Source organism: Protopterus annectens, chromosome 7.part0 (assembly GCF_019279795.1).
Source record: "Protopterus annectens isolate FY-2018-M chromosome 7.part0, PAN1.0, whole genome shotgun sequence".
NCBI lineage: Eukaryota > Metazoa > Chordata > Ceratodontiformes > Protopteridae > Protopterus > Protopterus annectens.
Window position 1 is genome coordinate 1,387,662,283 of NC_056739.1, and position 23,615 is coordinate 1,387,685,897.

A 23,615-nucleotide genomic window follows, 5' to 3' on the forward strand; every position below is an offset into this window, starting at 1 on the left:
GCCAGTTAAGATTCAGTGAACATCACTGCAATCACAATTCCTGTACTTCAACCTACTGAACACACAAATGCAGATACTTATCATATATGTTCATAAACCTACAAAAGCTGCTGCTGATCAAATAAAAAAAAAACATAATTTTTCTTATGAAAATGCCTTCCATCATTATTCATTCTCAGCTTCAATATGCCAGACTGTTCAATCCTAAACTTATAAAAACCACAATGCAAATAATTACTCAATTCAGTCACTGAGTCATAGTATCCAAATGCAAAACTTTACAAGAGGACAATTATATCCGTATTTCATGGTCTCTCTGTAACTTCTTCCTTATTAGTACAAGTACATAATTTGTAAACATACCAGTAAATACATTCAAATAAGATGCTTCAATTGAGAACTAATGAATGAATGAAAGAAAAAAATGATCCAGACTTTCTACAACCATAATTTCCTTTCAATCTGTCCTTTGATAAATGGATTCTAAATAACAAAAATGTTCTTTCTGCCAATCGGATGGTTTTCAATTATTCTCTTTAGAATAAGGCCATAAAGCTCATCTTTTCTACTAGAAATATGTCCCTTATGGTAGACCTCATCACTAATAATAGGTAAATACATCCTCTTTTAAGGATCCTTGAAATCTTAAACCTTTGCCAAGCGATGCTTAGCTGAAGAAGTTACAGTGAGATGTACAATCACCTGATTAAACTTTAAATTGAAGCAATCCTAGACTTTCGTTCACCAAATGAGTAGCAGTTCAAAATGTTAATCACCCACAAAACACACCTGCTTGCATTTTGTTAACTTGCAGGTGTCCCAGTTAAACAAAATAAAATTAATTGTTTAAAATGGAGAGCGAATTCCTCCTACAGACATAGACATTATCCGGGTGCTGCAGAATCCCTGTATACAACAGTAATCAGGCTTAGCTTTTGACATATCAGCAGGTCTGAGCAAGGGAAGAATTTGACTATCATACAGGAATTCTAAGTACCAACCAATGCATACACAATGTTCACAAAAGGAAACTGATTAATGATAAGAAAAGATTAAAGTGAAAGACTCATGTATCCTATGTTAAAAACTGTGAAGCAGAACCTGGGGTTTAAAAAACTTACTGACAGTGTAAACAAGTTAACTCCAATGTAATGTGCACTTAAAAAAGGATGAGTTAACATATATTATACAATGACCCCCCCCCCATTAATATTTGAAAACGTGCACGCTGATTGGCCTGCTCAACCAGCGTGCCGGTTGTAAATCCCACAATATACCAACGGAAAAAGGTCCAGTCACCCAGACCTTTTTCCGTTGGTATAAAGTGCCCCAAAACTTTTTATTTTTACAATAATAAAAAAAAAAGAAAGAGAGAGAAAATGGAGACTTTCTTTTCTCCGTTGCTTCCATTTCAAAGCATTGATGTACTGGGTATGCGTGGGAACGCAAGTCCCATACGCATGCGCAGTACATCAAAATGAAGAAGCAGTATGCTAGAACCGGCGGAAGAACAGGAATCCGCCGTTATACAAAGACATTATTTAAGAAAAGTAGTATTTTTTTTCTTAAATAATGTCATTGTATAATAGCAATAACCGACTCCGTGGTTGTGGTATACTGAAGATTTACCCATGGTTGCCTTTGTTTAATCACTCGGGCTTCACCCCTCATGATTAAACCACACCAGCCATGGGTAAATCTTCAATATACCACACCACGTCGTCAGTTATTGCTTTATTATACAATGACTGGGCAGTAACATTCTAAAATGAGCACACTGATTGGCCAGCCCAACCAGCGTGCCCGTTGTAAATCCGAGAATATACCAATGGAAAAAGGTCCGGTCACCCATATATTCTTTAATTTTAACTTTTACTTTCCAACAAAAATAAAAACAAAATTTGCAGTCCAGACTCCAGACATATGAGAGAGACACCATGCAGAAAATACAAGGAAATCAGGTACGCTGTTTAAAACTAAAGACACGTACCTGATTTCCCTTGTATTTCCTCCATTCTGTCTCTATCTCCTACCCTAACCTTCCCAAACCTTTTTTTTTAATTAAGAAAAAAAAAAAAAGAAAGAAAAAGCGAAGCAACGGAGATCTTCTTTTCTCCATTGCTTACCTTCCCCAGCACTGATGTACTGGGTATGCAAGGGAATGCAAGTCCCATACACATGCACAGTACATCAACACAAGGAAGCAGTATGCCACCAGCCGTGGAAGAACAGTAATGCGGCGTTATACAAAGACATTATTTAAGAAAAGTAAGTATTTTTTTTTTCATAAATAATGTCATTGTATAATAGCAATAACCGACTCCGTGGTTGTGGTATATTGAAATTTACCCACGGCTGGCTTTATTTAATCACTCGTGATTAAACCACGCCAACCATGGGTAAATCTTCACTATACTACACCAACTTTGTCGGTTATTGCTATAAGGATTAAGCATTCATGATGATGAGCCCCATGAATATCAGATAATAGAAAAGTGTAACTTTACAGTCTATACTGACCTGGTTAGTGATGAGAAATTGTATTTATTTATTTATGTATGTATACATTTTGTTAGCATGGGTACAACACTGATCCAGATGGAACAGTTTCAGGTTAAGTCTGGAAAAATCAACAAACACTGTTACAAAGCATGCCTCTCAACTGTCCCTATTTCGCAGAAATGTTCAGATTTTCAGGGTTGATTTACCCTTTCACACAGGTTTCTGAATCACCCTCATCACATGTAATTTTTGAAGCTATCTAGAAGACAGAAAACCACGCCAGTTGAACAGCATATTAATGGCAAAAATAATTTAAAGAGGACACACATCTCACATTTCCCTTTTTCCTGAAGCAAGAATAAATGACCTTGTAAGGTGTAATTTTGCAGTACAGTTCATTAAAGTCTACCGATTTTATACTGTCTACTTGATAATATGCTTGTATTGCTCCATAAAAAGAAGTTATGTACCTACCATAACGTTCCATGTTAGTTAACTTCTTCTCACCTTCTTTCTTGCTGGTTGGGTTCGGAGCCCAGGATCAGCCATCTTCAAAAGCTCGAGAGCTGCTTACTGGCTCGAGGCCACCCCCTATCCCATAATGCATGGAGCTAGATACCCAGATCTCATTTGGTAAGTCTAACTGCCAATGTAAAAAGGAAAGAATCCTATCCTATAATATATAAAGCCTACCAGTGAGGCTATTAGGCAGACAGGAACAGCCAGAGAAGACTCAGCCAGTGAAAAACCATAAAGAACTCTTCTCGGTCCACTAGGATAGGGGGATGGAGGGTGGGACGCAAGAAAGAAGGTGAGAAGAAGACAACTAACATGTAAGCGTTATGGTAGGTACATAACTTCTTTATGTTAAGTTGTCTATCTCGCCTTCATTCTTGCTGGTTGGGACAGCATCCCTAGCACATAAAAACCTGGGTGGCTCATCGGAACAAACTCATCAGAACCGTGGAACCAAAATCAGCTCTGCTCCTGGAGACCACATCCACTTTATAATGTGAAATGAAAGTATGTGGGTTGGCCCACGTAGCAGCTGCACAAATAGATTCCATGGGCAACCTAGCCTGAAAGGTGACAGACGTGGCTAAAGCTCTGGTGGAATGACCTTTAGGTTTGACAGGCAACTCTTTGTTCCTCAGTTGATAGATAAATGTGATAATCATAGTCAACCACCTAGATAAGGTTACTTTTGAGACTGGAAGGCCTTGTTTACCCTGAGCATAAGAGAGAAAAAGTTGGTCCGACTTCCTGATGTCCTTACTTCTATGCAAATAAAAACGTAGTTGCCGATGAACATCTAATTGATGCAATTTATATTCTGCCCTGTTGGAGTGGTTGGGAAAAAACACAGGAAGGTCTATGGACTGATTCAAGTTACTTTCTGAAGAAACCTTAGGAAGGAAGGAAGGAAGGGTTAGTCCTGAGAGTAACCCTGTCATTGTGGAACACTAGGTACGGAGGACGGGTACAAAGAGCCTGAAGTTCCGAAACTCTTCTGGCTGAAGTAATAGCTACCAGAAAGAGGGTTTTCCAAGATAAAAACTTCAAGGAACAGGATGCTGCAGGTTCGAAGGGGGGCAAAATTAGAGAAGCTAAAATCAAATTTAGATCCCACGGAGGGGGAGGATCTCTCACCGGGGGCCTGAGCAGGGTAGTCCCTTTGAGAAAGGCTTTACATAGCTTATGAGACATGATATTATTTTCCGACAGGCCAATGTGAAAATCTGAGATTGCAGCTAACTGAACTCTAATTGTAGTGGAAGCGGAACCAGCATGAAAGAGTTCCACAAGAAATTCCAAAATATGGTGTACAGGGGTTGAAAAAGGGTTTATATTCTTGGCCTCTGCCCAGGAAGAAAAACGTTTCCACTTACTAGCGTAAGTTTTTCTAGTGGTAGACTTGTGCGATGATAAGATAATTTTGCGCACAGAGGGGGAGATATCAGGAAGCCTGGCTAATGTCGGAAGTGGAGCAACCAAGCAGTGAGCTGGAGAGATTGCAGGGATTGATGCAGCCAGCCCGATTGATGGATCAGGAGGTCCGGAACTAAGTCCAAAGTCCAAGGCTGCTCAAGAAGATGATGATGCAGGAATGGGAACCCTATCTGTCGAGGCCAGTACGGAGCAATGAGGATCATTTTGCAACCCAATGCTGTAGCTTTCTGTATTAGCTTGGGAATTAAGGGAAACGGAGGGAATGCATAAAGAAGTCCCTGAGGCCAATCGTGGACTAGAGCGTCTCTGGGGGAATGTCTGGGAAGTGGAAGGAGAGAGAAGAAATTGCTGCACTTGCTGTTGAAGGGAGTTGCAAAAAGGTTGCAGCAAGGTTGACCCCATTTGCGGAGGATTTGGTCCGCAACTAACTGATTCAGAGACCACTCGTGAGGCATGAGAATTGCTCTGCTGAGCCTGTCTGCTATGATGTTGGACTTCCAAGGGATGTGCGTTGCGATCAGAAACCATTGGGAAGAGATCACCCATTGCCAGAGTCTGAGTGCCTCTTGACATAGGGGGTAGGACCTGGTTCCGCCCTGCTTGTTGATGTACCATACTACTGACATATTGTCCGTTTGAATTGCAATGGTCCTGAAGAGCTTGCAATGCTAGAAACACGGCCCTCATCTCCAAGATGTTTATATGCAGATGGTACTCTTGCCAGATGCCTTGGACTGTCCTGCCCTGATAATGCCCCCCCCACCCGATCAGGGAAGTATATGTGGTTACCGTAGCAACCAGAGTTGATGGGACAAAGGGTCTGCCTTGAGGCAGTGATGTGGAGACCATCCACCATGCAAGGTGCTTTTTGCATGCTTCTGTGATCATAATCATGTGAGACATAGGAAGCTGCTGGAAGGACCATTGGGTGAAGAGAAGCCACTGGAGAATCCTCATGTGAAAACGAGCTAGAGGAACGAGCACGATTGCTGCTGCCATGAGACCTAGAGATTGGAGGACGAACCTGGCTTGAATTCTTCTGCATGCTAATAAGACCTGCACATGTTGGTGAATTACTTGTATTCTGTCTGGTGGGAGGCTCGCCAACATGTCCTTTGTATTTAAATTTGCGCCTATAAAGGTGATAGACTGACAGGGCGACAATGCAGATTTTTCGAAATTTATTGTGATACCTAGCCTGGAGCAAGTCTGGATAGTGTAGTCTCTGGCTAGCAGAAGTTGATGCCTGGTGGAAGCAGTGAGGAGCCAGTCGTCTAGATATGGAAACACCTGGAATCCTAACCATCTGAGATGAGCGGTAACTACTGCCATACATTTGGTGAACACCCTGGGGGCTGTGGTGAGACCAAAGGGCAGAGCTCTGAATTGATAATGACTGGCTCCCAGCCGGAAGCGGAGGAATCTTCTGGAGCGCTTGTCCATTTTGATGTGGTAATACGCATCCTGAAGATCTATAGAGCACATCCAATTGTCCTGACCCAGAATGGGAAGAATGGACTGTAGCGTGACCATCCGAAACTTGGTTCTTCGAACAGACTTGTTTAGTCTGCTGAGATCCAGAATGGGTCTCCAGTCCCCTGTCTTTTTTGGTACCAAAAAGAACCTTGAGTAAGTTCTGGGTCCTAGCTGGTCTGCTGGGACTTCCTGGATGACTCTCTTTCTTAACAGTTTTGAAATTTCTTGGACTGCTTGATCCCTTAGACTGGGTGGAACATCTGGAAGGGACTTGTTTGACAGTAAGGGAGGGTGCAGGAAAGGAATTTTTTAGCCTCTGGATATAAGGGACTGTACCCACTTGTCTCGAGTTATCTCTTGCCAGGCTTTTGGGTACAGTGATAATTTTCCCCCGACTGCCTCCAGAGGTGGGCAGCCGGGCAACCCTTCAGGGATGCTGAAAGGGCTTGTCAGAGAAGGATTCTCTGCTGCCCTGGTTTTGCGGACCCCCTCTGCCACGGGGGCGGCATCTGTTATTGTTCCCTCCTCTGCCCCTGGACGGGAACTCACCACGTGTGTCCAGCAAGGTTCCCTGGGATTTCCGGAACCACATCTTTCCACTCTTCTGACCTTTGGGATAGGGTCTAGACGGAGTGGGAAAACGGACTCCCACGGCAGAGAGAGTCTTGCCTTCCTGCTCACACCTGGTAAGGGTATCCTTCACCTGTGATCCAAAAACAGCGGATCCATCAAAAGGGGTATTGGTTAAAGACGCTCTGAACGGTTCCGGAAAGTTACATAGCTGCATCCAAGCGTGCCTCCTAAGGGCAACGCCTGTGCCTGCGGCTCTACTCGCACCATCGGCGGCATAGGATATGAGCCTCATGGAGGAGTTCACCACTGAATTTAGAGTCGCCAGCTGGGAAGCCATCTTAGCCTGAGCCCCCTCAGCTGATGGATCTTGGAGGGTATCTCCAAGCTCTTTAAGGAGATCCCTATGAAGATGGGTGAAGTGGCAAAAATAATTCAGGAACCTCATGGAGAAGGTCGCTGAAGCGAACATCTGCTTCCCGTATCTGTCCATCGTCCTAGACTCCTTATTAGGAGGATGAACAGATGAAGAAGTTTTGGCTAACTCCTTTTTCATGGCTGCTGCAACCACCATGGCATCGACGGAGATGCCCTACGTCAAAAATTGTTTGTCCTCTGGAGCTGTTATGAATTTAGCAGGTCTCCTAGGGGTTGGTTCCATGGAATCTGGAGCCGACCATGCCCTTCGAGCCATGACAGACATCAGTGGGTCGAAGGGCGAAGACACCCAGGAGGTGGAGGGTCGGGAGCCAAACACATCCAGGAATACCAACTCGTCCTCAGAAGGGGCTAGGGTGGTCCAGTTCCCCCTCTGCCTAAGCATCTCAAGGATGTCTGAAAAGGAGACATCTTCAGAGGTGGATCTAGGGGACCCTTCCGAATCCTCCAAGTCAGTATCTGAGGTGACAGACTCAGGGGAGTCAACATGCTTCCTCTTGCATTTTCTCTTGCGAGGTGGCTCCTCTGAATGATCAGGGGAGGCCTCGGAAGAGGATGATACGCCCAAAGGGGTGTCCTGGAGAACTGGATCCCCACGCTTGGGGTCTGGAAGAGGGGCAGAGGCTGACGCAGGCAACATAGGGGGAGGAGCCGATGGGGTCGATCGTGGGGCTGACTCCGGGGCCAGCACACTCCTCATCACCTCGAAGGCGTCCCTGCCCAGATGCAGAGAGAGCTCCGGTTCTGAGGGACGGCTCCAAGGCTGATGTGGGAGCCGAGCTCACCTGAGCCGAAGCCCCGAGGGGGAGAACGGGGTCAGACAAGGGTCCGATGCCACTCGCCCCCTCGGAGCCAATGAGGGAGTCTCTGCACCCAGATCCCTCCAGGGACGGTACCATGGAAGGGATCGGAGCTGACGAAGGAACCGAAAGACAAGGTATCGGAGTCAACGGTTCCACGACTCGAACCCCAACGAACTCCGGCTCCGAGCTCAAAGGAGTTGGAGGAGGAATATCTGTATACGTGGGCGGAGCCGACCCCTGATGAAGGGGGCTGGCTAACATTTTTGCTAGGGCCTGCGATTTTAATAGTCTACTGACCACTCTTTCCACGTCATGGTCTGAAAGTCTCGAGGACCAAGAAGAGTGGGATGAGTGGTGACTACGCTCCGATTTGAGCAAAGGTGATCTCAGTGCCGAACGTATCGACTCCAGAGAAGGAGACCTAGATCTTTTTCTACTCCCAGACGGCTCCGAGGAACGTGTCGGGGCCGACTGGGAGGGAGAAACCTGGGTCCCAGCCGGAACCGAGATAGATGGTACCATTTCACCCAGCGATGGCTCCGAACTGGGAGCTGAAGGTTTAGGTGTCTTAGAAGATTTCACTGGCTGAGCCATAGCCAGTGAATCTTGGGGCTTAAGTAAACCCCTCAGGATCAACTTGTTTTTGTGCTCCTGCAGGACTCTTGGACTAAATGCGTGGCAAAGCGAGCAAGAGTCCTGCAGGTGCACGGCGCCCAGACAATAAACACAAGAAGTGTGCTCATCTGTCAGAGACATCTTCTGACAGCATGAGTCACACTTCTTGAATCCGGACGGCTTGGGATCCTTGGACATCCTGAATAGAAACCAAGGAAAAAACCCAGACACAGAAGTTAAGGTTAAAATACCACAAACACAAGAACTACTACTACCAGAAGTATAACTAAACTAGCCAATAAATACTATCAACAACAACTATTAACTATTTATTTATTTATTTATTTTTTTTTAAGAGAGAAAGATAGAAAAGGTTATCCTCTAACTTAAACGGAAATCTTTTAAGGTAAGGAAAGGGCTAGAAGAGGGGGGGGGGGATTCTCTAATTAAAACAAGTTTCGAAAAAGGGAAGGAATTTAGATAGAAAACACTAAAACACAATAGTTATAACTAAAATACAATAGTTATAACTAAAAATGGAATTCTACACTAAACTAACAGTTTTTATGACAGAAAAAAATAGTAATAATAAGTTTTATACGACCTGGGCCATTAGAACAACCTTGCAGCAGAAGCAGCAAACGAGATCTGGGTATCTAGTGCCAGGCACCATGGGATAGGGGTGGCCTCGAGCCAGTAAGCAACTCTCGAGCTTTTGAAGATGGCCGAGTCGGAGCAGAGGATCAGCTCCGAACCCAACCAGCAAGAATGAAGGCGAGATAGACAACTTAACATCTGTTGTTACTCTCTGTTTTTTAAATGTGTTTCTGAGTACTATCATACATTCCTAAGGAAGCAAGAAGAGTTCTGTGCCATTTGGAATTCAAATTTGATGCTAATTCGATGCCCAGATTTTTCGCTGGATTTCCCTACTTTTCAAAGGCCTTTGTTCCTATTTTCAATATCTGCAGATTGAGAGGTATGCTACAAAACTAGGAAGCAAGATTAACAAAGGATTAGCATAACAAATTCTGATTATCAAGCAAACCTTTACAGTACAGTTGAAAACACTATTACAATGGTAAGAATAAAATAACTGAAGCAAAAGAAATGACAAAGGTTAAAGCAGATATACTAACAATGATTAATAAAATATTTAAAAATTTCAAATAGGAAGACAATTAGACATTACAACAGGCAATATGTTAGACAGACACACACACACACACACACACACACACAATACGTGCACTTATGGAAGGAGCAATGGAGATAGAGAGGAAGGTATCAGGTTTATTAAGAAGGAGAAGATATTTGAAGAATGGGATAGAAGATGAAATGTTAATTAGGCTTATATACACTAAAAGAGTTAAGATCTATTGTCAGTCTATCAGGGATCAGATTTTTAGAGCAGTTAGGAAGTGAATAAATCAAGCTAGTCTGTCATTTCTAAAGCATTTGCAGGAGGAGGCTTCTTTGACCAGCAATGTTTCAAGTCATTTATGAAAACAGACAAAGGATGAGATTTCTTTCAGATGAGTAGATAGCTACTCTCAAAAGGGGTGGGGCACTGATGAGAAACTATAGTTTGTGTGACGTCCTTCCTTTGGGCCAGTAATCATGAAGCCTGAATCCACATCACTGACACTGGTAAGAGACATTCACTTGGAACGTAAATAGATACACATGGTATTTCCAGATGAGGCTGGGGTCTCTCTCTCTCGACCCCTAATAAGACTCCCCACTGGCCCAGCTGTAGAGCTGAGTCCTCAGAAAAGTATCCAAGCCAAGTCCTCCAACACTCTCTCTGTGAAACCAGTGCTCTGTGTCCCTGCTCCAAGTAGCTGAGAGACACACTCTTTGAGATTTCATTTGCACACACATCTGGGAAAGGCTGACACAGATTTACTAGCTATGCCCCTCTGCCCAGACTATAACGTAGTTACTGATCCCCAGACACTCCAAAACCAGCTACTCTAAGGCTCTTACAAGGGTACCTAATTATACTGAGTGAAATTAATATTAATACAAATGGTAGTATTTTAACCAGTGCAGTAGGGCTTTCAGGAGTGGCCACAGTGTCATCAAATAAATGTAAGTACTCTCAAAGGATAAAATATTCTCTAAAGGACCAGCCCCAATGAAAAGTTTAAATATATTTAATAATAAATAATAAAAGACTAAATATCTATTTGCAATAAACACCAGAGTTTCAATCACAGGAAATATTAAAATAACACAGATGAACAGATTTACACAGATACATAAAAACAGTACTTAACTAATATCACTATATTTTCCTGACTGACCTAAAGAATTACTATTCCCTGGTTACTTACTAAAACAAGGCAAGATGAAGTAGGTGAGTGATCCTTCTATGTCAGGTTTCAAAAACAGACTGCTCTGAGACTTCAGTCTCATCTAGTATTAAAACATCAATTTTGTGCTGGATTACAGAATGACATCACATACATCTGGTCATCTGATTTCTGGTTCCCATACTATTGCCCTTTATTAGATCCTGACAGGAGTCAGCACAGATATTTTATCTTACACATCTAGTGCTTTGCTAAGATCTGTTGCAGCTTCTGGAAGTCATAACATTTCAAACTTCCACCCTTCCAAAGTAGCAATTAGTTCACTCCCAAAGATAATTCAGAAGGCTTCCTAGTACAAACTTTTTGTCTCTGGCTGCCTTGAGACCTGTGAGATACAATCTTTATGGCCTAAATTAAGTAATTTAATTTCAAACTATTTTTCAAAGTTAGCTGGACTGAGATTTCTGTACAGTTTTCTGCATATATGATGTGGAAAATTTTTAAGCCGGATGCCCTTCCTGACGCAACCCTCCCCATTTATCCGGCCTTGGGACCGGCACAAGGAAATGCACTGGCTTGGGATTACATCAAGGATCAGCTCTGAGCCCTTTCTTATTTGCAATGGTGATGGACAGGTTGACAGACGAGATCAGACAGGTGTCCCCGTGGACTATGATGTTTGCAGATGACATTGTGATCTGTAGTGAGAGTAGGGAACAGGTGGAGGAGACCCTGGAGAGGTGGAGATATGCTCTAGAGAGAAGAGGAATGAAGGTCAGCAGGACTAAGACAGAATATATGTGTATGAATGAGAGGGAGGACAGAGGAATGGTGGGGATGCAGGGAGTAGAGGTGGCGAAGGTGAATGAGTTTAAGTACCTGGGATCAACAGTTCAAAGTAATGGTGAGTGTGGAAAAGAGGTGAAGAAGAGAGTACAGGCAGGATGGAGTGGGTGGAGAAGAGTGTCAGGAGTGATTTGTGACAGACAAGTACCAGTAAGAGTGAAAGGGAAGGTCTACAAGAGGGTAGTGAGACCAGCTATGTTATATGGGTTGGAGACAGTGGCATTGACAAAAAGGCAGGAGTCAGAGCTTGACATGGAAGAGTTAAAGATGTTAAGATTTGCACTGGGTGCGACGAGGATGGACAGGATTAGGAATAAGTATATTAGAGGGTCATCCCAGGTTGGAAGGTTTGGAGACAAAGCCAGAGAGCCAAGATTACGTTGGTTTGGACATGTGCTGAGGAAGGATGCAGAGTATATTGGGAAAAAGTTGCTAAGGATGAAGCTGCCAGGTAATAGGAAAAGAGGAAGGCCTAAGATAAGGTTTATGGCTGTGGTGAGAGAGGACATACAGGTGGTTGGTGTGACAGAGCAAGATGCAGAGGACAGGAAGAAATGGAAACAGTTGATCTGCTGTGGCGACCCCTAATGGGAGCAGCCGAAAGAAGAAGAAGCTGGACTGAGATTAACCTCTTCTCTTCCAGTATCATCTGTTACAATATATTAATTTCCATAGTTACAATACAGTCTGCCATACAGGTGCATTTTTCTTTCCGTCCAGCAGGACCCATTACTGGTACATTATTTAACACAAGCAGCTTTACAAATCCATTTTTCAATACAAGCATCTATACAAATCAGTTTGATATACAAAAGACATATAATTCTTTACAAAACTCCAGTTAGCTATGCTGGCATCTGTTACACATCCACTGCCTTACTTCTTCTGGCATAGCTGGCAAAACCTCACATCGTAACAGTTTGTAATGTGAAATTTGTCAGTAGGTGTTTATATGCGGTGGGGTGGGTGATGTCTGTGATCTAAGATTATAGGTGGTGGTTCGTTTTGTAAGTGTACCTGCAAAGAAAGAGAATGTGTCTAGAATTATAAGTTTGAAGGTAAGGTATTCAGGTAATAGGGTGCATCTTTGTTACTGGCAGCCAGTTTACTTTAGCTAGTACACAGCAGTGATGTTCTCTTGGTGGGGCCAATGTAACAAATCACCATATGCTGTTGACAGCTGCCTAGAGAAAAATCATTTTTTCTTGGAGGCTGCTGCAACAAGGTATAGGATGTATACAAGCTGGTCAAGTAGAACACCTTTACCAATGGCTAGCAGCCACTTAGGAAGAGAAAGTTGAATATCTTTTTAGTCAACAAAGGAATTAATTTTTGATTTAGTACATTTCAAGTGGCATGGGAATTGAGCAATTGGTTTATCTAAAGACCTACATATTTGATGAAATTGGTATTCTCAGTGGGTTCTTGATTGCTCCACAATACATGCTAGTAATAAGGGACTGTTACCATTTTTTAAATTAAGGACAAGTCTGTTATAGATTAGTCATGTAGAAAGTTGTGAAAGATCTTTATTCATTTTTATGGCTGTGTGTGATATACTACGTTTTGTATGGGATTGTGTTCATATAAATACAACTGGAAGTTGTTAATAAGGCAAGTTGTTAAGGCAGTCTGACTTGGAGTCAGCTACCTTTACACTGTGGATCCTACCCGTGAGCCAGTTTGCAACCCACCTAGCGATATACGGGTTGATGCCTAGCTTAGTGAGTTTTTCTATGATTCCTGAGTGGGGAATGGTATTAAAGGCCTTGGCCAGATCAAGGTAGGCTGTATGAACCACCTTGACTTCATTCACAGCTCTGGTGACTGACTCAAAGAAGCTGATCAAGTTATAAGAGATCTGGGAACACAGGTTGACAGCAACCTCTCTTTTGACCACCACATTGCCACTGTGGTCAGAAAGTCATTCTATGTGGCACATCTCATTGCTAAGGGTTCTGCATCCAGGAAGAAAGAGGTCATTGTCTCCCTCTACTCTTCCCTCATTAGGCCAGTCATTGAGTACAATGCCCCATTTGGCATGTACCTCACTAGACACCTGCAACAACTGGAGAGGCTGCAAAAGTGCCTCACAAAGAGGATCCTAGGCCTTAAACATTTGTCCTATATGGACAGACTCAAAAAACTCCAACTGTTCTCTGTCTCATATCGCCTACTTATAGGTGATCTCTGCTTGACTTACAAAGTCATGTCTGACCCAGCTCTTTTAGAAATGCTACATCTAAAGAAATCCAAATCCCTCCACACCACACACTCAATTGAGACCTCAACCTCATTGCCACAATCAACAGAGCATGTTGGAGGGACAGGTTCATAAACCAGAGACTGCCCATGCTATGGAATAGACTTCCCATACATGTCAAACAGAGCACCTCACTCGCCCTCTTCAAGAGAAATCTTGATGAGTGGATGGGAAACAGAAAAATCACCCCAGGGATCACTCCAGTGGCTTTACTCAACAGAGGCACTGGGAACTAAGGTCGGGTGACACAATGCCAGGGTAATCCTATGGGCTAGGCTTGTAAAGGCTCCAGGGCCATTAGCCTAGAATACGCCTATGAACCTATAAATATGGAAAACAAAAGTCGGAAAAATATGGATCCCTGCGTCACTCTTTTTGATAGCAGTGAGAAAGTAAAATTAGTTAGGTGAGCCAATTTTAAGAAACAATTATCTTTTACTCAGGAAGTCTCTGAACACGTCAAGACATTATTCCTTATTTTTGTTATAATTACCGAATTGAGCTAGAATATGTAGTCAAAAAGATCAAGAGCTTTATTAAGATCAGTGAACACCAACCCTGTTAGGAGTCCCATTTATCAATATTTGCAGTATGTTAGTAAAGAAAGGATTGTTTAGTGTTTTGTCCAGATCAAGACCTCGGATGACATGGACAGACTATCTTACATTTTAAGTGTGGTCATTGAGTTGAGGGAAGACGGACTTTACACGGAGCTTTTCTTGTGTGAGTACAATGGAGAGTAGTCTAAATATTTGGTGTTCTCCATTTTTTTAGCTTTAAGAACCGGTTTAACGATGGCTTTCCCCCCTTCAGTTGGTGTTTTATTTTGTGCAACAGCAGAGGCTGTACAGGTGATAAAATTGTTAAGTGCTCTTTACACAATATGATGAGCCAAGGTAGTAAGCCATCTAGGTTATACCTGTGAGGATCTGATTGATCATTTCTTTTCAGTTTCCTTGACTTTATAGCTTTAAACTGGACAATGTCATGTACTAAGGGGGTTCAAATTATGGTTGGGTTGGTTCGGGGCATCATGGGGGATGGTGGGGAGGGTTGCAAATTCATTAAAATTACAACAAAAGTGGTTGTGAAGAATAAGAAGTTGCAGGGTGAGGGGATGTTACAGCTGATGATTTCTGAAATTTCTGGGAGAGTATGTGTTGGGAGATTTATGCTAGAATATTTATCTCTGATTGAGAAGGTAATTATGTATACAAAGAGGAGGATAGTATTGACTTTTTTTATGCTGGTGTTCTTTCTTCTGTTTATTTGATGTAAACTGTTGAAGTTTTATTTATACTTACCGATACCTGTATACATCAGGTCAATACCCTCCCATCCTTTAAAACCATTCTCAAAGACTTCCTAGCCAAAAGATGGCTCTGTTCTTGTTCAACACCAGGATACACTATATCCCTAAATGTGAAAAAGTACCTATTCATACTTCATACCTCCTTACTCTCCCTTCTTCACTCACTTTGTTACTTCTATCATTTTTCCCCTGCTTTCTCTCTAAATATACCAAAAGTCTCCTTTTCCCTCACTTCACATTGCAGTTCCTATTTGTATTATACTAACTTACCTTTAATTTCTTTATAAACTGGCTAAAATTTCTGTAAATATTAAATCATTGTCATATAACTTGTATCGATTGTTAACCAATGTTTTCATATTATGTTTTTCATATTATTCTGTTATAATTACTTAAATTGTAGATTTTTTTGTATTATTTTTGAAGATTGTAAAATTATTGTTCTTAAAATGTTTTGTAATACTTTGGAGCTTTTCTGCCTGGGCCTCCGTTGAAAATGGGCTCCTATCCAGTCAGACTTTCCAGGTAATCAAATGTCAATAAACAAATCAATAAATAAATAACAGGAATGACTGATTTTAACTGTAAGGTATGAGTTAAATGGAGTACTAAATATCTTCAAGAATGCTTATATACAAACAAGAACAGCATTGACTGAAGATCTGTCACAATAAGAAACACTTGAACAAACTTCTAAAGAATCTGGATACCATATGACTGGAACAGACATTTTTTTTAAATACTCACTTTCAAGTCTGTAGACTAAAATTAAACTCGACTCATCATGACATCATGATGCATACCATGGAAAAAAATAAGCAAAACTGGAACAGGACTGCACAACTATAGTATATAATTATTTGTGTTTTATCATATAGGTACATCATTTCCAAAGTTAAAACAGTCATACAGACATACAATGAAAAAAAACTGTAATAAGAATATAAGAAGCAATTTTTCTTGCTTAATAATTTAGTTGAATATTGACTGACACTTCACAACCTCATGGACTTCAGCATACTAGGCCTGTCTGTCGATAAACTGCTTTTACAAGTTTTAGCAAATTCATACACATTACTTCAGTAATACCGTCAGTCTATCTTAGTCCCTGTCACCCCTTTCTTTTTTCCCAGCTGCAGTGTCTTTTCTAATGAATCCTGTATTTGCACTATGAGGTCAGAATATTTGAGCTACGTCTTTCTTTTAAACCTTCCAGTGAACAGTCTGGGTTTATTTCCTAAGTATTAACTGACTTGATTTTTCTGCAATCCACAGAATTCTCTAAAAGTTTCTTCAAAAATGCAATTCAAAAGTGTTGGTTTTCTGGTGCAGTAGTCTAGTTCTCACAGCTGTACGTTATTACCAGGAAAACCTAGCTTTTATATGATATTACTTAACTGTAAAAAAAAAAAAAAAAAAAACTTAGACTCAAATATGCACAAATACTAGGTCACAATAAAAACTAAAGTATGTACATAGTGTGTGACAGTATGTGGACTACATTTCTGGCTTAACAGGAAAAGAACAGAAACTTTTACAGAGCATCATTTTAAGTCAGAAATGAGAAATACAATGAAATAATGGAAGGGGGTGGAAATCAGTAGAAAGTCAGATAATTAGCAGGAAACTTAGAAATGAAAACTAATAGATGAGTTGTGGTGAGATGTATTTTTATTAAAAGTTTAGGCTCAGAATTTGAAAAAAAATGGTATACCAAAATATAAGGAGCGCAAAAGCAGGAGAGAGTTAGAAAAAGAAAAGACTAAATAAAATGCAACAGTGAAAATATGAAGGGGAAAATGAACGATCATCATACCCATTTAATATTAAAGGATCATCTTAAGTGATGTCTACAAGGCAGTAACATCGCCATTTTCAGAAAAGCTGACAAAAAAAAAAACTGCCCTTAAAAGGACTTTGTGCACTGTTTGACAGACAGAGAGGCATACTGTTCCATAATTTTATACCACTACACAGTACCTGAGAGCCCTAAAATGATTAATCTGGGGAAGTTTTTTTTTTTTTACTAAAAAACTGTGCTGACGTGAAACTATGCAGTGGAGTGTACAATTCCATTAGAGATTTATAAAAGTGACACTTGTGCAAATGAAATAAAAAATTCAGTTGTGTAAGTTAACACACCTTAACAGCAGATGTTTTAGTAGACACCTTTACAGTAGCCTAAAACTGTATGGAACACAAACTTTCGAAGGACTGGATGACAGATCATCTTTCAAAGCCTTAGTGTACCTTCCGGGCACCCTAAGGACTTTACAGCTGAAGGAGAGCAGTATAAAGTTAGTGGTGAGGTTGCCAAACCTTCAGAGCTTTCTTACCTCAGATAAGAGAGGCTGGAGCCCAACCACATAGGTATGTTCTAAGAGATAAGGAAAAAGAAAATATGCACATCCTGACATAAACACAACAAAAGGAAGGCGGAGGGAGGGTGTTACTACTACATCAGTGAGCTATTTGACTGGCTACAGTTATGGTACGTTTACTTACATAAATGTACTATGTTCAGCATTAGGTCACTGTGGCAGGAGCCTAAGCTACATGGGAAGAATATCAGAGTTAAGAAAGAAGAGGAAGAAGAAAAAGGATTATAATCCAAAAGCCCCCTAGAGAATAGTTCCTTGTAAAGCCTGTTCTGGTCCTAGAATATGAATCTAATTTGTAATGTGTGGCAATGGTATGCAGAGAATACCAAGTTGCTGCCTCTAATACATTTCTGGTATCCACCCCTATCCAAAAAGCAACAGAAGTAGTCAGAGTCCTGGTTGAGCTGTACCTGACCTTATGTGGAGTGTCTTGTTATGGTGTGAATTAAAAAAAAAAAACAACATTGTGACACAACCATTTAGAAATTATCAGTTTTGATGATGATTGCCCCTTTGTCTTATCTTCATAGGAGATAAACAGTTGAAAAGAACTAAAGGATTTTCTTCTGTCATAGTATCTGAGCTGCCTGTAGACATCCAAAGTACACAGAATTCTTTTTCCCTTATTTTTGGTTCTGAATAGAAGACAGGGAGATGAGCAGCCTGGCTCAGTGCAAACTCTGAAGCAAGGAGAGGCAGGCTAGCAAGTATGGTACGTGCACAGGCCAGACAAACTTCAGTATACATGAACAAAAAAGCCAGCACCTTGGAAGCATGAAGCATAAAGGTTTATTTAGTACTGATGAAAGTTTTATGCTGAAACCGGTCTGGTTCTAAATAAACCTTTATGCTTCATGCTTCCAAGGTGCTGGCTTTTTTGTTCATGTAAACTCTGAAGCAACCTTAGGCATAAAGGAAACATATGTTCTCAAAGTCAACCTATCTTTGTGAAAAATAAGACAGGTTTGACCCTCCATAAGAGATCGTCACTCAGACACTCTTCTAGCAGATGTCAGAGCAATAAATAATACTGTTTTCCAAGATAAGAACATTGAATTAGCTTCACGAGCGAGTTCAAAAGACAATAAACTTTCACAAGTACAAAATTAAAATCTCAAGGAGGAGCCTCCTTTTTTATGCTGAATGGATATGTAAAACTTCACTTGAGATAGGATAGAAATGGATGGAACTAAAGGGAGGCAAGCACAGATGGCCAAAAGATAAATCTACAAAGAAGAATAATAAAGACCAAAAGATAATGACTCACATAAATACTGCAGAACCAAAGGAGTCTGAGCCTTAAAAGGATCCTGGTTCCTGTTAATGCACCAGTTGGAAAACTTTTTCCGCTTACCCAGATGTGATTTTCTAGCAGCACGTTTCTTTGCCTCCTCTGATACCTGCTGCAAATCCTCAGAAGAAAGGTACTTAAAAGGTACTATAACTATATCATTCAGACAGTCAAATGAAGATGAATGTTGGGGTGTATAAAACCCTAATCTTATGTGATGAATTCCATCCTATGAGGAAGCTTATGGCAACTGCCTTTAGCCATTTTCAAAAAAACATAGAACTAACGCTGCTTGAGCCAAAAGGGGATTACCAGTATTATTTCTGGAAAATCCTTCTGGATCTTTAAAGTACCCTGGTTATCAGAGTAAAAGATGGAAAACCATACAGGAGCATTTCAATCAATGGGAATGAAAGGGTGTCTGACTTCTATGCTACTGTGGATGGAGACATTGAGCAGAATTTCTTTGACTGACTGATGTGACCAGAGGTAAACAGATTTACTTGAGGAACTCCCTACAAAAGGATCAATTCTTGGAAGAACACTGTGTGCCACTTCCATTTGTGAAGGCTTGTCCTGATCCTGCACAACTTGTCTGCTACAATGTTTCTGCACTGACACAAAGTAAGTAGTCTGGAGGGTCAAACTGAGCTCAGTTGCTAGTTCCCTACCACAGCTAGTCTGCAAAAGTAGTAGGACCTGGTTCCCCTTCTTTGTTTATGTACCACCACTTCACTACACTTTCACTCTCTTGGACACAGCTCACCAAGCAAAGGTTGAGGCATGTGTGGTTACAGACTGTGTAGGAGCTGGAAGTGAAAAAGGGAGACCTGGGTTGAGACAGAATTGATTCACCCACCAGAAAACTCCTTTTTTATAAACCCCAGTACTGGGATCTAGAATGAAAGGGGGGTGGTGCTGGGCCCAAAATTATTTGATAAATCATTGAATTTTCCTCATGTAGTCTGGCCGAAGGATGAGAATTACATGTCAGTAACCTAGAATTCTGAGACATTCCCTATCAGATGCCAGAGTCTGGTTAGAAAATATCAGAAACTGCTCCCTGTAAAATTTCACTTTGTCCAGAGTAAGAAATGTCATCACGAAGATGTGTCCTGGAGATATCCCATAAATACTAACTTGTGAGAGGGAATGACAGACAATGTCTTTAAGGTCACTTAAAACTCCAGACTCAGAAAAAGCTTTTTTTTTTTATCCAAGCCAGAAATTGTTGACAACATATAAAAGAATTTGCAAAAATAAAGCAATCATCAGAATATAAGAAAATGTGAGTGCTCTGCTAATTGCAGTTTTCTATTACAGGAGCCAGGCACTCTAAATAAACACTCTTGGAGCTGTTGACAACCCAAAGGGGAAAGGAGAGAATTGAAAATGTAAACCAGAGACAAAAAACATAAAAAACATCTGAAATATTTAACAACTGGAATGTGATAATAAGCATCTTATAAATTCATAGTTACTAGAAAATAAAAAGGTGAAATAAGACATAACACAGACAATAGAGACAGTATTATGAATTTTGGGGTTCTAATATAAAGGTTCAGAAGAGAAAGGTCTAGGACAAGTCTCCAGGTTCCTTCTTTCTCTGGCACCTGAAAGAGTCTTGAACAAAATCATTTCACTTCTTAATGTGGAGTGACATGTTTAATGACCCCCCCCCCCGAGTCAGCATTTGATCTAAGACAGGAGGGGGGCAATGAGGTTTGATTGGATGGATGGATAGGGATCTCTTGAAAAGTAGGAAAGGAATCCAACAGCCATTGTAACCTAACTTTCAAAATTCAAGTGCCTGAAGTTACCTGGTGTCACAAAGGGAAGTGAAGACCAAGACTTTAAGCTTTACTGGGTTGCCAGGGTGGGTAGGGAGAACAACAAGAAGGGGCATATAGTCAGTTTGCTTTCTGAGACTGTCTTGGTTTTAGTAGGACCCTCCCATCCTCCTCGAACCTCCCTGACTTTGCTTTTTGAAATTTTGCTTACTTGTTGGGATTGTTTATTTTGCTTCCTTTAAAAGGAACCAGAACTGGAAGGAAAGTTTACATTATAATTTGGCACTAAGGACTGAAAAATCTGAGTAACCACCTGAAATAACTTTCCCTTTCTTTAAATCTTTTAAGGACCTTAGCAGGTGAAGGGCCAAATAATACCTCTTTGTCCAGGGCTGCATTCAGGAAATCAGCTTCGACATCCTCTGGTAAATTCCAGGCAAACTTCATCATTGACCCAGTGACGACAGCCTTATAAACAGCATCAGCAGTCTTGTATGAACATTTCAGGGAGTGTTTGGTTACCTAAGACACAGAAGGTAAGTAATTACGAGAAGGGAGGTCAGCAATTAATGTTCTCATACTGTCAAAGGAAGCCAGCAGAATTTTAGACATGTGAGTCTGACACCATGCAATTCTAATAGAGTGAAAGTATAAACTTTTGTTCCCAAACCTATCAAAGGTTTTCACATCTTTGTCAGAAGAAATAGGATTACCTACCATCAGGTGTTTGTCAGAAGCAAAGAAATTACTGCAGGGTCTGACCTGGTGGTTGAAAAAAGAAATGTATGGATCAAGGGAATCTTATTTCATTTAACAGGTTTTCTGGGAGCAGGTGGCAGATCATCAGACAAACCGCTGGCTACAAGGAAAGCATCCTATGTAGGTTGCAAAACAGGATGAAAAGCTACAGTTGAGGAAAATCCATCTGTAGCAAATCATAACTTCTTTGCTGGGATTATGGAACCTCCTTTTTCTCCCACTGAAATACCTCCTTCATTTCGCAATACTATACAGAAAAAAAGACAACTCTTCAAGAGTAGACTCTGAAGAGACTTTTTCCTCAGACTTAGATTCCCCATTCTACGGGCAGTAGTCCATGCCCCTAGCAATAAAAGTAAGTTGACAGACAACTTGGCAACTTTTTCTCAGAAAAAATGATAAAAAAGAAGGAAGTCCTCAACAGGATGCTTATATGCCCACCTTGAAGAAGTGCTAGTGGACTGTTGATCACTCAGAGTTCCTATATAAATCTAGCCTAATGCGTAGCTCTTCCTCTTCTTCCACACTAGCTTCATTTTCTTCTTCTGTCACATCTCACTCCTTCACAGTCTACAAGATCCTAAGTCTCTCCGAACCCCTTCTCTGTTTCCATACCATATCCTTAAGCTACTGCTCAGTATGTAATGCCTCTATTCCTCTTAGCTCTCTCACTGTCTTTTCTGCATTACTAACCAACCGTCAACTCAGATCCACAAACCAAAATCTCCTTCAGGTCCACAAACCAGCTCGACCTCCTGGCCACCTACTACTGTCCTACTCCTTAGCCAAGCAGTGGAACACTCCCCCCCCCCCACCTTCACAATCTTCCAAACCATACCAATTTCAAATCTCAGCTATTCTCTCATCTATCAGCCAAATGGGAATGCCCATGTCACACTCCAACATAAACCCTTCTCCACCCCATCTCTTTCTACCCCGCACTGAAATCATTATCACTTACCAATTCTATTGCTTCATCTCAACCTAAAACAGTCTCGTCCTACCAGGGACTGATTTTCTCTCTGCTATCTAATGTACTATACTTTCTATAAACCAATTTTCTGGTACTCTCTCCATGCAAAATGGTCCACCTAACCTGCAAAGGGCTAGTAGCTACTTGTTTAATGTTTACTTACAAAGAGCTTATTTGACAAAAATGTCTTTTTCTGCAAATGTTCAGTTTACCCAACCTCCAAAAGGGCTAGTAACCTTCTGTTTAAATGTTAACTCACTAAAAGTTTATTACATAATGTATTACATTTCTTAAATGCTTTATTTGTTCTGTACAAATCTTTGTTATTTTGTAATATGTAATATGTAACTTGCAATAGTTGGAGCTTTTCTCCCCGGGCCTCCATTGAAAACAGGCTTTTATGGCCCAGTGGACTTCTCCGGTCATCAAACTTAAATAAATAAATAATAAATAAAAACAAAATAACTCTACTGCTATAAGTAATGGGATATCAACCTAGAATATCAACTACAATGTATCTAAAACAATTGTGAAGTATTTTTGTGTATCTCTAATTCTGTTTATGTGTGTGTGTCTATATTTTTTATTTTGTATTAGGTGTACTTTATCTGCATATAATAAAAAGTAAAGTGTAACTTTTTCCTTGTGCTTTTTCTCCCCGGGCCTCCGCTGAAAATGGACATGTATCCAGTCGGACCATCCCGGTCAACAAATGTAAAATAAAATAAAATAAATAATACTGCTATTATTTTCCTAACTGAAACCAACATTTTATTTTTCATGTACTACAACAACCAATGTCATGCATTGTACTACCTCAGCACTACTTTTGTACACTTTATCTACTCATAGGCATAGCCGGCTTTAGGCACCAGTGAACCTTAAGGTCGCTGGGGGCCCTCTGTTCCCTGGGGGCCCCCAACCACAGCAAGTTCTTACCCTGATATTTTGTTACATGCCTGTCAAGCCAACAAAAGCTAGAACAGCATTCTTGTATACTTAATAAACCACATGGATAATAACTCTTATTTATACCTCCTTTAAAATTCAAAGATATTTCTGGTTGTATTAACAGTGTTTTGTCAACTAACAGGCATCAGAATTCATTAAATATTTTATCACTGACATAGTGCCCCTGGTTTAGTTACATCCTGCTGTTGGACATTTTCTCCACTAAAACTAACTACATAGCCAGTTTAAGTCCCTGCTATACCTGTGGCTGCAGAGCCCCCCCCCCTTAATCATCCTTGACTGTGTGGGGGGTCCACAAAAGCTGCTGTTGGTTGGGGAAAAACAAGGAAGAAAATGTGTATTAATTTACTAATTAT

At 40.9% G+C, this 23,615-nt stretch overlaps 1 protein-coding gene across 1 annotated transcript in view; it reads right to left on the minus strand.

Moving 5' to 3' along the window:
* The window catches only part of FOXP1 (forkhead box P1), a 5,351,121-nt gene that overhangs the window by 867,709 nt on the left and 4,459,797 nt on the right, over nt 1-23,615 (minus strand). The window lies entirely within an intron of this gene.